The 13,730-nt window shown below is 36.7% G+C and overlaps 1 protein-coding gene across 6 annotated transcripts in view; it reads left to right on the top strand.

The window, feature by feature from the left end:
* The window catches only part of dennd2b (DENN domain containing 2B), a 96,161-nt gene that overhangs the window by 8,995 nt on the left and 73,436 nt on the right, over positions 1–13,730 (top strand). For 3 of the 6 annotated variants that reach the window (XM_068222165.2, XM_073906188.1, XM_073906189.1), the window contains exon 1: positions 1–155. The exons of 2 other annotated variants lie outside the window; for them this stretch is intronic. The gene's annotated coding sequence lies outside the window, so the exon portion shown is untranslated. The remainder of the gene's footprint in view (positions 156–13,730) is intronic. One more of the 6 variants, NM_001002327.1, reaches the window with a different exon arrangement.

The following is a 13,730-nucleotide window of genomic DNA, read 5'->3' as shown; positions in this document are numbered from 1 at the left end:
AAGTAGGGAGGGATTTACCCCGCTGGAGAGGACATGCTTGGAAGTTTAGGGAAAAGTTCCAGGTATTACCGGCAAATCGATGGGTTTTTGCAATCGTAACGAGTGTTTGTAAGACGCTGAATAAAATGGCTCGAACGGTGGGACGATTCGTTCAGGTAACGTAAAACTTTAATTCTCTATCTTGCGGGGTTGCAATGTATGTTAATGAGGATAGACAATCGCAAACAAAGGTTGTGCTTCAAAAACTTGTACGCTTCCTTATTCGGAAGTTTTTTTTTTTTTATCGTCGTTGAATTTATCGTCATTTCTGAATGTGTGACTCCTCAGAGAGTTTAAAACATGATGCCCGAAATCCTAGTCTAGTTACAGCTCACTAGGTTTAGGGACAACCACATTAAATAGACGTTTCATGTTTATAAAATGTTTTCAAAATCTGGATTACGTTAAAAATGTTTACCTTATTTAGTAATACGAATGTTGGTTGTTTATTCAAACGTTTAATAGTTTGTTTTAGAGTTATTTTATTTACTTAAGAAATTGTTTGGTGCTCCAAGGTCAAGTCTAGTTTGTCTTTCTCTGATAGACATAACGTTTATAAACTGCTATAGTAGTTGTTTTTGAGCAGAGCATGTCTGTACCAATGCCAAGGTCATGGATTCAATTACCAGGGAATGCTAAAATATACCAAAAAAACTAGGATGAATCCAATGTTAGCCACTTTATGTATATTTTTCTAATGCATAAATGTGAATATAATGTAAAATGTTGAATGAGATTTGACTGTCATCGGATTAACCCTTTTTTAAGGGCCCGCTTCAGTCATTTCCACTAAAATCATGCAGTTATTTGAGCACACCCACAGACATGTACACATGAAGGTTACACGATCACTACTCAAGTATATAGTGCCCCCTGCTTTCAGCTTTGGCAGCTACCGCAGCTGCACTCCCTTTTTTCTGAACTTTAGGAACAGACCGTCTATTGTGCTATTGGAACAATGACCCTTCCTTCTTATTGGTCTGGATTGTCAGTTCAACCATGGGAGCCACTCTGTTCTCTGTCCAGTGCTTGCGCAATATAGATCAGGGTGGGATGTCACCAAACCTTGAACAAAATAAACCGCCCTGCAATCATCATGTGTATCAAACCTTTTCACAGAGTTAAAACGTAGTTGATCCATAGCTTGTCATTCTAGTGTGTCATACACACACTGTGCCAGCTGTAATAACAGTGATGCAAGGACTTCTATTTTCTCTGCCTCTCTCTAGTCAAACAACATATTACATCCCATTATGTAGGATTTTCATTTTTTGTTTCCAGAAACTTGTTTTTGAGTTGTTTTTCTCATAAACACAGTCAGTTATGTCTTATGTGCATGTATACAGTATGTGACGTGCATCAAAATATTGGATCTGTGCATTTATTCTATAATAAATAAATATTTAAATGCTGATTACGTTCAGTTTGAAAAGTAATGGAGATGAGTTTTACTAGATTGCAATGTTTAATGCACTTTAATTGTTTGATTTAGTAGCTTGGTAAAATAAATCCTTAGTTACTATACTTTGTTATTGCATTTATTTTTTAAGAACATACTTAAAAGCGATTTATGCATGAGCAAACATGACTATAACAAAGGAATAGTTTACCTTGTAAAATCCTTTCAGTGAGGCACAATGAATGGACATCATTGCCTTTAAGGGACTGCACACTGTGGTTTTTGTTCTGACGCACCTGTAATTTCCGGACAGTTTACAGAGGAAACAAGTTGTGACTTGTTTTAATATTTGGATGACTGACCTTCAAATTACATGATGTAGTTAAAATGTGTCATATCTAAGCCTTAATAAAACACTTCACTATCATCCCATGTCTGAGGGATGTCCTTGAGTAAGTTTTCAAGTCTAGGGTTGAAGTCATAACAAGAAACTTGGTGTATAGTTGTGTCATAGGTATTACTCAGAAAAAGCACCCATCTGCCACCTGTCAATCCAGAGTAGGATGTGATCATGCAAGGTTTTCATGAGTCAGTGTAATTTGGGGATAGAACTTAGGTTCCTTGTTGTTGTGTAACATCTTCTAAGTCTCTGAGATACTCTGTAAACTACTAGCATAATAGACTGTGACACACAAGTCTGATGCATCAACATATATGTCTGGTTTCCCTGCATGACTCAAATTGGTTTTTGTTTAATAGATTACTTCAAGATACATGTATTCTTCTCTTATGATTAGACACTGCTGTTTAATCTTTTTGTAGGAACTTATTTGTTTTTTTAGGATTATTTAATGAATAGAAAAAGCATCATTTATTTAAAATGTAAATACACTACTGTACCTAACAAATGTCTTGTCGTCGATCCCAGTTGTAAGAGCAACAAATAATAACTTCTAGTTGATCATTTGGAAAAGTGGCTGAAGGTATATTTTTTTAGACGAATCATCTATAGCAATCATCACCAATACTTGAAACCTGCATAGACCTAAAATTCTCACAGAAATCATTCAAGTTTGGTGAAAGAAAAATCATGGTTTGGGGTTACATTCAGTATGGGGATGTACGAAAGATCTGCAGAGTGGATGGCAACATCAACAGCCTGAGGTATCAAGAGATTTGCGCTGCCCATTACATTATAAACTACAGGAGAGGGCAAATTCTTTAGCAGGATAGCGCTCCTTCTCATGCTTCAGCCTCTACACCAAAGTTCCTGAAAGCAAAGAAGGTCAAGGTGCTCCAGTATTGGCCATCCCAGTCGACAGATATGAACATAATTGCATAATTGAGCATATCTGGGGTAATATGAAGGAGGAGGCATTAGCCTCTTTCACACATACAGACCTTTCCGGAAAATTATCGGCAATTTTCCGGAAAGGTTGTATGTGTGAACAGGTCCTTTTTGAAAATACTGGTAAATTCGTTCTGGCTATTTTTTCCGGAAAGAGAAGTTGTAACATTACCGGTAATTTGCCGGAATGCTGCGCTGTGTGAATGCAGAAGGAAGATTGCCGGAAAGAGTGCATGCACATCTAGAACGTGCTGACGTGGACGTCGATCGAAATTTATGCTCAATTTCGATTATCGAATCAAAAAATAGAATCGTCGATGCTGCCACGCCCCCATGTCACGTCAGCTTGGCTTGCCAAGCAGGAAAAAAACAGGCTTGTTGAGGTGCTTGTTAAACTGCAGAAGCAGGAGACCCGTCGACAGAACTTAAACCCTCTCCTCTTTCAATGAAGTCGCCGGTGTGTAAGCATTTTGTATTTCCAGTGAGCTATGTTAACAACGTTCGTGTTGTCGCCAAAAAACAGTTTTGCAAGCTCTGCTATGTACGTATTACGTACGGTTCGACCGATAGACAACACCGGCATCGCGATCCTCTGCCCGCCCCCGTTGCAAATCCATTCGCGAAAAGCACACACTCAGGCCCTGTTTACACTGTCTTTGTTTTTAAATGGCATTTTAGAACGACAACGATTTGACATCCACAGTGGCGTGTAGCATTTCTAAACAGCCCTCCTTCCTCTCTACCTCTGAAAATGCACATCACGTGACCACACAGACACAGACGCACATAGCCATGCGCTCGAGAGAGCAGGTCCAGGCAGTCAGAGGACTGCTTCAATCTTTCACTCACTTGTACTTAGTCATTTTAGCGAACACTTCAGATACTGTTGGCTGGTTCCTGTTGGTTGTGCGTCTTTTTTACCGACGCCATTATAACGACACAGATCACTACCTATTCACGAGTCCCGCAGAAAAAGTGATTGACAGGTCGTAATTATGTGTGTATCTTGCCTTTATTCATTTACTGTATGATTTGTTTATGGGTAAAAAAAAGACCATGCAGGTCAGGTAGTTTAAACGGTAGGCTACAAATAACTAATTGGTCATTAATTAATAAATTATTCATAATCAAAAATAGAATAGAATCGTGCCTTTAGAATCGAAAATGTAATCGAATCGAGAATTTAGAGGATCGTGACACCCTTACTACTTTAGCCAATCAGAACAGTCAGACGCGTTTATGTCCTCGCGGTTTACGAGAATAAAAGCCTTTGAATATTTTCCCAGACACTTTTAGCTGCTAAAAGTTAGCCAGATAACATTTATATGTTCTTCTTAATGCCAACTGTGTAAATAATCATCAATAAGATGCTTATGATAAGTCGTGGTTTGTTTACCATTCAAGCTTTGCGTGTGCCTGTGAAACAGCCTGTGAGCGCCAGCACACGCACATATAATGAACATCTCGACATGCGAAAGTTATCCTGCATGTGTTTACATCGAAGTTGTTCACAATACTGATCATCCACAGAGTTTGTAATGTAGTCAAATGTTTACAAATACAAGCGCAGCCGTTTAAGGCTCATTTGTGGTGAATGATGTCAGAATTTACCGGTATTTTGGAATAGATGTGTGAACGGTCTTTTCTGAAAAAATTCCGTAACATCCTCGCCTGTGTGAACAGCGCTTTTTTGAATATACCGGTAAAGTCGTTCCGGAAATTTTCCGGATATTTAGCGGTATCACTGTGTGAAAGGGGCTATTGAAGATGAATCCAAAGAATCTTGATGAACTCTGGGAGTCCTGCAAAAACGCTTTCCTTGCCATTCCAGATGACTTTATTAATAAGTTATTTGAGTCATTGCAAAACTTGGATAGGCGACCAGACTTTTGTCATGTAGTGTGTGTTGTGACCTCAAAAATGTCTTTGTTGTCACTTAATCAAATTTTAAGAAAAAATAGCATTAGCGATCTCAAACATTTGGTTGTGCATATAATCTAAGACATATGATAACATTGTTTAAAATACAGTTTTAAATTTAGAATTTTTTTTTTTTTGCTAGAATCAGTGATGATTATTGAAGTGAAAGTTTATATAAGTCACATTATGCAAGTAAAGGTTGGTCAAAGATTTTGTTAGTATTAGGGTTGCATGATTCTGGAATTAGGTACAAATCAGTACTGAAATTTTACAATTGTTCATTTGCGCAAACAGTTGAGCGCTGTTAAGCACGTTCTGAAACACAGCTAATTTACCATTATGTTTATGTTCTCAATAGAAATGACTGCAATTGGCCATGAAGGTCATCAGTTCACTGAACTGTCCCTGTATCTTAGGTTACACTCAGTAAACAGCGGTGGGTTCGATGACCTTCACGACCAGTCATTTCTGTTGAGCACATGAACACAATGGCAGATCAGCGGTGTTTAAGAACATGTTCAATAGCGTCAAATGTAAGCAGGAAATGGACGTTTTAAAATTTCAGTATCGATTGGTACCGAATTCTAGTTTCTTGACATCCGTAGTTAGTATTAGCATTGCAACTCTCAACTTATGTCTTTTAACAGTGTTTCTTAAACAAAGTTATTGTGCTACTTTAGTATTTAGTGTTTGTTACTTTGGAAACTTGAATTGCATATTACTGTTAACTTTTCTATAAAAAACAGCTAAACAAAAGAAACCACAAACAGGTTTGAAACGAAGGGAAATAAGAGCAATAAATGAAAACACCAATTTATTTTTAACCAAACTATCCCTTTTAAAATAATATTTGCATTGACTGGGGTTTCATACAACCTGTATAAGGTTTTAGCTCAGCATGAGCAACTGTTCTGTCTTCAGTCTGCCTGATAAAAGATAATATTTACTCTGTAAATCCTGATAAGTACAGTATACTCAATTGTTTAAGGAAAACACTGCTTCGAGTCTCATGAACCGAATGCACCCATGTTTCCGTATACATGTTTCTATTTTTAGTGATCACATCGTAGAATGTTATTACGATACAAATAAGGTTTTACTTTGCAGATTTGATTGGAATCAGAAAGAAACCAAAGAAAGCCAGCAATTTGTACATTTCACAAACAGTGCAAATGAACACTGAAATTAAATTAGACCCGTTTGCCACTCGTTTCCAGATTCCTTCTTGTCACTTTCATTCCGCAGTTTCCTCAATGTGTGAATCTCTTTTTTTTGCTTTTGACTTGGAACACTGAAAGAACTGTAAACAGCTGAAAGTCAGGCAAGACAGAGACTGAAAAGGGTTTAAAAATTAGTTCCATCTGGCCTGTCCAGTCAGCATTCTGGGAGCAAGGAATCGTGGGTATTGTGTGGGGAGCGTGCAGCTGCTCAGAGCTGTGACAGGCCAAGTTCCACAGTTTGTGAAAGGCTCAAAAGGAAAGACGTATAAGCAGCTCGATAGGGTACAACAGTTCCCTCCACCCCACAGCCCCCCCGACCCGGAGACAAAACTTCTGTCATTATTCAAAAGCTTTACGGACTTGGGATTGAAACCGAGTGAAAGGGAAACAAAAGACACCCCATTCTTATTCTCTGCCTCTTCCTTTTTCCCCTGTCAGACTTTTCAGGGAAATTTTAATTAGCAGCACCCGAGGGATTCGTCCAGGTGGGAGCTTGTTTAAAAACCTCTTCACAATAACACAGACGCATTGATCATCTTTCCTTGCCTCAATCTAAACACAACGTGCTTGGCTGATAACGGCAGCATTAGCGGACCTCGTCCAGTATATAAATCTAAGCAAGAGTCCTGATGAGGTCCATATGACGATGCAAGCTAAGAGCTTAGAAGGAGGGGGGGGGGCTCTCTTTCCATTGGTATTTATGCTGTAATCTTACCCCATTCTCACACAGTCATGTCTGATTTGGTAATAACAACATAGACTTGGAGTTTACAGGCTATGAGGAAAGAAAGTAGGAAGAGTAATCGTCTCTAGTGCATAATGGTCTCTGGTGAATGCATTCATTGCCTCTTAGGGGTTTATAAGTGTAGGAGCATTGAAAATGTACAGCGCTTAATGGTCTGCTGCTTGTTTTAGAGATGTTAAAGGCTTTGTGGCTGATCATCTGGGACCGTTATGGTAAATGTAGGGTGAATTAGGATTATTGGGACCCCTTAGATCACATCACAGTAAATTGGAAAGTGCAAAAATCCCAAAACACCATAATAATACCCTGTCGACACATAAATTGTAGTAGATTCGTAGAGATTGTGTGGTGCGGAAGACATGAAATCCGCTGATTAGTTGCAAAGTTTAACCGTCATCTGCATTGTTGCAAATGGTAAAACGTTCGACTTTCATTGCGCATTCAGAAAGTCAAATCTCAAATTGTGTAGGACAAGATAAATAGTTCTTTATTGTAGTTCTCTATGAAATATTGGTTGAATACACACAGTTTTGTGTGAATACCTGTTTTGTTTATTATCCTCATAAAGTATTTTCCAACATAGGCTCATTCTGAAAATGTAGCCCTACATACATTTCTGGATATCACAAATAGGGATGCAACGATTCTAGTTTTTGGTTGTGCAATTATAGTCTGAGAAATGATCACGGTTATCATGATTATTATGCATTCATTAATTTCAAAACACTACTAGTATAGAAAATGACTTGAAAACTCCTTATATTTTCAAGTGTTATTTATTGCTGCTCAGTAACCAATTAATACAGCACATAATAATTAGGGCTGTAACGATACACCAAACCCACGATTCGGTTCGTATCACGATTTTTGACCCACGATTCGATTCGTATCACGATTTTTTATTTATTTTTTTTCGTGTGGGGTGGGAAAAAAAGATTTTTAAAACAATTTTTTAATTAAATAACATTTGAAAAATCTTTATAAACTAAACATCAAAGAACAATATTAACTATGCAAATTATTAACAATATAAATAGCCATATATAAAATAAATAAATAGCCAAAGCTATATCACTTCTGTTTTCTTTGTAACAAAATACTGTTGAAAAACCAAACAGAACTAAACTCCATTGTGTAGATGGTTCAAGCATGTTGAAAATTATTTTTCAATCAAGTTCTCTTACATAGAAAAAGTAAATTAAATAGCTACTAGGGATGCTCATTTCGTTAATTTTGCTAACCGACAACCGCCGCTCATTAATCGGTTATTAACGGATAACTGGTCAGATTACTATTAATTTTATATTAAACAAATTGACGTGTCTATTTCGTGTATGACACATTTAATATTGCATTTTAAAATACTGATTTATTTTTATATATTAATAGTGGAACAGAACAACAGAGCATCTTCACGCACCTGCAGTGTTTAGCACAGAAGAGCAGAATAATCTAAATAAAATGAATAAAATAAATAGGACTGCCCTAAATTATTTTCACTTAAATAATTAATTTATATTAAAAAACGAAAATACTGACTTATTCTTTTTAATAACCGGCATAGGCTTTTTTTTCCAATCATATGTTTTTTTCTTCCGTCAAATAAAAATAGCTGACTTCCTCAAACTGCTTGATCCACGGAAAATATGCATTTATTTAATGCCCCGCTGTTATTATTATAATCACAAAACCTTTACATTTTTAATAGAAATCATTATTTTAAAGAATATGTCCTGATATAGCCTATGGTTTCCTCTCTCTCCCTCGTGGTTCAAGTGCGCGCGCTGCGTGATGAAAAGACAACAACACGCGCGCATATGTAGACTTTTTGTAAACAGTTTGTTTAAATATGATGTTGCATTGATCTGCGTACATGCTTTAAGCTGTAAAATAAAAAGTAAAGCCTACTTGTTGCGTTTATTACGCAGATCCAGGTCAACATAAGCGCTGGTTTAGTATCAACAGGTCTGTATCAAACAGCCATATTCTTCTTCCATTTTGCTTCTTTAGCAAATGCGTCTGTATAGGCACGGGTTATACGTTATCGTCCCGCAAATTAAGTATGCCTTGCAGTTAAACAAGTGGCCGAAAACGAGGCGCACCGCACTGCCTTTATGTTGACAAGGAAAAAAGAAGAGGCGCGGTCCTCTTATGAAACGACTGAATCAGCTGGTTATCGATTGTGCAAAAGTGTTGCTGTCTGTGGTGTTACAATTGTAATATTTAATACTGTTGTTATATTCAAGATTTGTATATTCATACAGCTCTGGTATAATCGTTGTTTTAAGTTATCCTTTCAGAGCGGTGTTAATGCGTCCTGAAGTAAAGCGAAACGGCTATAAACTCCAGCAAGATAGAGTAATTATATGAAGAGCCGTATATATACCTTTATCTCTAAATAAAGTATAACTATAGAAACTGTGTTTATTTTAGCTGAAAGCTTCGTCGTGTTTTCTGACCTCAAGTAGCCTATCGCGCACCTGCCACTCTCAAAGGTTCAATCAGAAAGCGCACAGCACGGTTACAGAAAAGTTTGCGCTGTTACCTGACATCTGGTGAATGCCCATCCCTCTCTGCGCAGCCACATTAACAGTGTGAGCAAATCATCGTATATGCGCTGAAAATCCGGCCGCTTTGACAGCATTGGCAATGTTTCTGGCGTTGTCGGTTGTCAAGCGGGGTTAAGTTGGTTTTGTTTTTGATATTCTTGACACATTCAGACGGCCCCTTACTAAGAGCTCCGTGCGAGCTCTCCCGGCTAAATATTGCGAGGGCTTAAACGGAGCAGTGCTTGTAATGTCGAACGAAAAAAAGTGTTAATTAGCTCAACTTTTGCAGGCACGCGTGACGTTATTGGAAAGGTAGTCACGGGGTGTGTCGCGATTCTCCCTTATCACACCGCGACACAGGATCGTAGATCTGAGTGTCGCGATTTCGATTTTATATCGTGTATCGTTACAGCCCTAATAATAATAAATGATATTTTTATTATAATAATAATTAAAATAATTTATTATAAAATATTTCATAATAAAAAAGTCCTACTGTTATATGAAAAATAAATCTATGTTTTGCATAAAAAAATTAAGCATTGCAGTAAGAAATATTAATTTAGCTCTGTCAATTTAATAAACAAATAATATTTCTGCTACAAAACATAAACGTAATATTATAATAAATCAATTCAATGCTAAGAGCTGCAAAGCAGTCTTCAGTAACTAAATAAAAATAATCTGCATCTCAAGAAAGAACGGACAAAAGAAAGAAAAAAAAATCTCACTTCTACCACTGTTTTAAGGTTTTAGTTTTGGTCTGTGTAATTTTAAACAAAGTCTTGTTATGCGCCGATTTAGATTTTTTCTGTGTTTTTGAAAAAAAAAGCAGGCGAGGCAGCCGACGCAATATATGAGAGGGCAGAGCAGGATCCTCGCGATGACCACCTGCGCAATACCATTCATGAGCCGCAGTTTTAGTTTAAACTACGGTTGTCGTGATACCATTAATTAATCTGATGATACTTTACCAGCTGAAGTATCACGACACCAAGTAGTATTGCCATACTGTAGTTTAAGGCTCAACTTATAAAGTAAACTGTCTGAAATACTGTATATTATGTTATAATAGGCCTACTTGAATTTAATTCATAATTTCCTTAAGGTCATATTATTTGCACCTCACTTCACCTAAAATTTATTCATTATTTATTTATTTATTTTTTGTAGAAAAGTGATCAACAAAAAAAAAAATTAAAATAAAGATACAAATTATACCGAATGAAATTTATACAATTTTTTTCTTTTTTTCCAACAAAATTATTTATTTTTTTTAGTATTATCAGGTAACAATGCAAAGTAATTCAATATTTTACTTAGTGAGCGGTTCTTTTAAAGAGATTGTTGCGGTTGTAGCTACTAAATCATATTAACAGGAACAGAAATGATCCGATTTAAATGTGCTTTTGAACTGAAGCATTAAAAAACATGCAATAGGCTACCATAAAAAGTGCCAATTCTACACAGTTTTGCAACCTTAAATGGCTCCAGAGACTATTCAAATAAAATGGTCTATTGTTGCACAATTGTGTGAACATTTTTTATCCATTGTAGATAAACCAATAACGAGGTTACTACCGTTTACAAACTACAGTGGCACTGCTAGTATTTTGGAGCAATAGTATGGTGATACTACCATAGTACCCTACTGTATTGTAGGGTGTTGGAAAAGAAAATAATTGAATATGTATTTGTAATTGGCATGGGGCGGTATACGTTTCTGAGGGTATAATAACCTTGGATAAAAATACCACAGTTTTACAGTATCATAGTATTGTGATTACAAAAGTTCTAAAAGAAGGTAAAGTTCTTTTTAAATGTCTGGTTAAAACAACATCAACAAAAACAATGTTTTTTCCCCCATTGAACACAATATATTTTATTTTAGGAAACATTTATAATATTTTGGAACAGTAAAGAGGTTAGGCTAAATAGTTAAAATAAATAATTGACTTTTGCTTTCTTCCTTAATTTCAAAAACACAGATTTTTTTTTTTTTTTTGAAGCCTTTCATCTCATGTGCAGTGTGCACAAATATTTTGACTGGACAACTTTTTCTGTTCTTGTCCAATGTGTTGTTTAATTAACCGATGGAAATAAATAATTCAATGGTCAATGATCAGCAAAACAAGCAAAGCTTCAACCCTAATTTTATATGACCTCCATGGCTGAATAGCCAAAAAAATATCCCCTATCCTTTGTGTCATGTTTATTGACATTAAATAAATCCCTCCCTGTAAGTTGAAGAATTCCTCCTCTTTCAGAAACTCTTATGTGTTGAATGTGCGCTTTGATGGATGGGGCAAATATTAGTGCATTCCTTTTGAATAGTGCGCTGCTCCGCTAGCCAGTTGACCTGTCGGCGCTGACAAGGCCGTGGCCAGGTGGTCTCATCTTGAACCCTGAACATTCCTCACAGTGTCACTCACCCGAGGAAGCTGGTCAGATAGTGCTTGCTTGAACCACTGATAAAGCAGCTTACTTTTTAACCAAACTCTGTTCAAGGACACATGGAACAAAGATGTTCTGTCTTCTGTTCCTGTAATTGCTAATTGAGAGGAGCTTGCTTCATGACTGTGGAGCTGTTTAGTCATGACGTCAATTTGTGGCTCATCCCAGAAGTCTAGTTCACCATCAACCCCCCTGGTGTTTTTAATGGGGTTTAAAATAGCTTTTATTGATTTAAGAGTAAAATAAGAAATAAAGAGACTTTCTCACTGGGTTTTGATAGTGTGCATAAACACAGTCGGGTAATGCATGCAAGACATACTCAATCTCAGAGAATTTGTGAGCACTAATGTCTTTGTACTCATTTAAATTATAATGCCCAAAGTACACATAACAATTCATGTGCACTGTAAAGTCTGTGTACAGTGCATGTGATGTGAATTTTGACATCAGCGCAGAATAAATGTACTGAACAACATGCACTCATATAGCTTACACATATTCTATCAATTGTTTTTGCATTTCACATTTGGGAAAGAAATAAAGTTCTAGATAAAACAAGATACACAAGTACTATTAAAGAGCCCTCGATTATGGGTTTTTAAAAATGACCTTCCATGCAGTGTGTGACACAGCTCTAAGTGAAGTGAAATATCAGGTTAAGGCTTAAATCTGAAAGTGCGCCCTGTTTAAAACCATTGATTCATCCATAAAAGAGTCGACTCATAGTGGTTCGAATGAATCACCATTGTAACCAGTCTTTAGTCGTGTCGGCGTGATGTTGATATGGAATTTAAGCCCCGCCCATTTGTTGTGTGAGCAGACCTATAGATATATATTTACACAGCCCTATATACGTTTTTGGGGTTCGCGAATTATGTAGCCAGAGTTACGTATCAGGGCTCGAAATTGCGACCATTTTGGTCGCATATGCGGCCGAAAATGTATCTGTGCGACCTCATAATATATCTGGGAGCATTCGTGCGACTGCAGATAATGGTTGTAGTGCGACCTGTTTTGATTTTTTGTAAAAACGTGCTGAATCGCTCTTCCCTGCCGCTATATTGGTTCATATTAGCTGTCATTCACTCACGGTATTCCGCTGTCAGATGACAGAGAAGGAGCTTTTATGACCACAGGAAATGCAAACGGCTGAAGAGTAAAACTTAAAGCAAACAGGTTTGCAAACCCCACCTAAAGTTGAGACGCAGATGAAAGCGATCATGACACGTCACGTGGTGAATAATGATCCGCCAGCTGAGATCAATCGAGTACGCGCTTCTTGGAGAAGGTGCCCGAATCTCCATGCGTTGCATTCACTGCGTGTTCAGCGCAAATGTCCGTTAAAAGTCAAATCTAATACTGTACATATCATCGCCAAAGAAGCTCACCTTTACTAAGTTTACACTGAAACTGCGGCTCATAACAAAGACCGGTATTGCGCCGATGGTTAGCGCAAAAATCTTGTGCTGCCTGCTCATAAATTGGGTCAGCTGACTCGCCAGCTTTTCCACTAACACAGAAACATGAAGATCATCTCAGACTGAACCTTTAAATTGACACAAACTGAAACCAAACTTTTAAAGAGTGATAGAAGTGAGACTTTACTTGCTTTCTTTTGTCTATTCTTTTTTGATGTGTATATTATTTTTTTATTTATTTACTGATGACTGCTTTGCAGCTTTCATCATTGAATTGAATGATTTATTATAATCTTTTGTTTGTTTTGTAGCAGAAATAATATTTATTAAATTGACATGCACATAAAAACAGCAGTAAAAAATAAATATTTCTTAGTACAATGCTTCATTTTTGTTTGATGCAAACTATACAATTATTTTTCATAAAGTAACAGACTTTTTATAGCAGATAACCTACATTCATGCACATTCAAGGCAGTATCATAATGAGAAATGGAATTCATTGTTACTATTATTGTCATTTTTTATCATCATTAATATTCCATGGCCTAATTATTAGACATTCATTTTGGAATTATTGCACACAAATATCAATGTCTTCACAGCATTAGTTAGATAGTTGTTTCTAGTTTTTGTCA

The sequence above is a fragment of the Danio rerio genome, chromosome 7, assembly GCF_049306965.1.
Source record: "Danio rerio strain Tuebingen ecotype United States chromosome 7, GRCz12tu, whole genome shotgun sequence".
Taxonomy (NCBI): domain Eukaryota; kingdom Metazoa; phylum Chordata; class Actinopteri; order Cypriniformes; family Danionidae; genus Danio; species Danio rerio.
The sequence above is the reverse complement of the archived record's forward strand: the minus strand, read 5'-3'. Positions and strand labels throughout refer to the sequence as shown.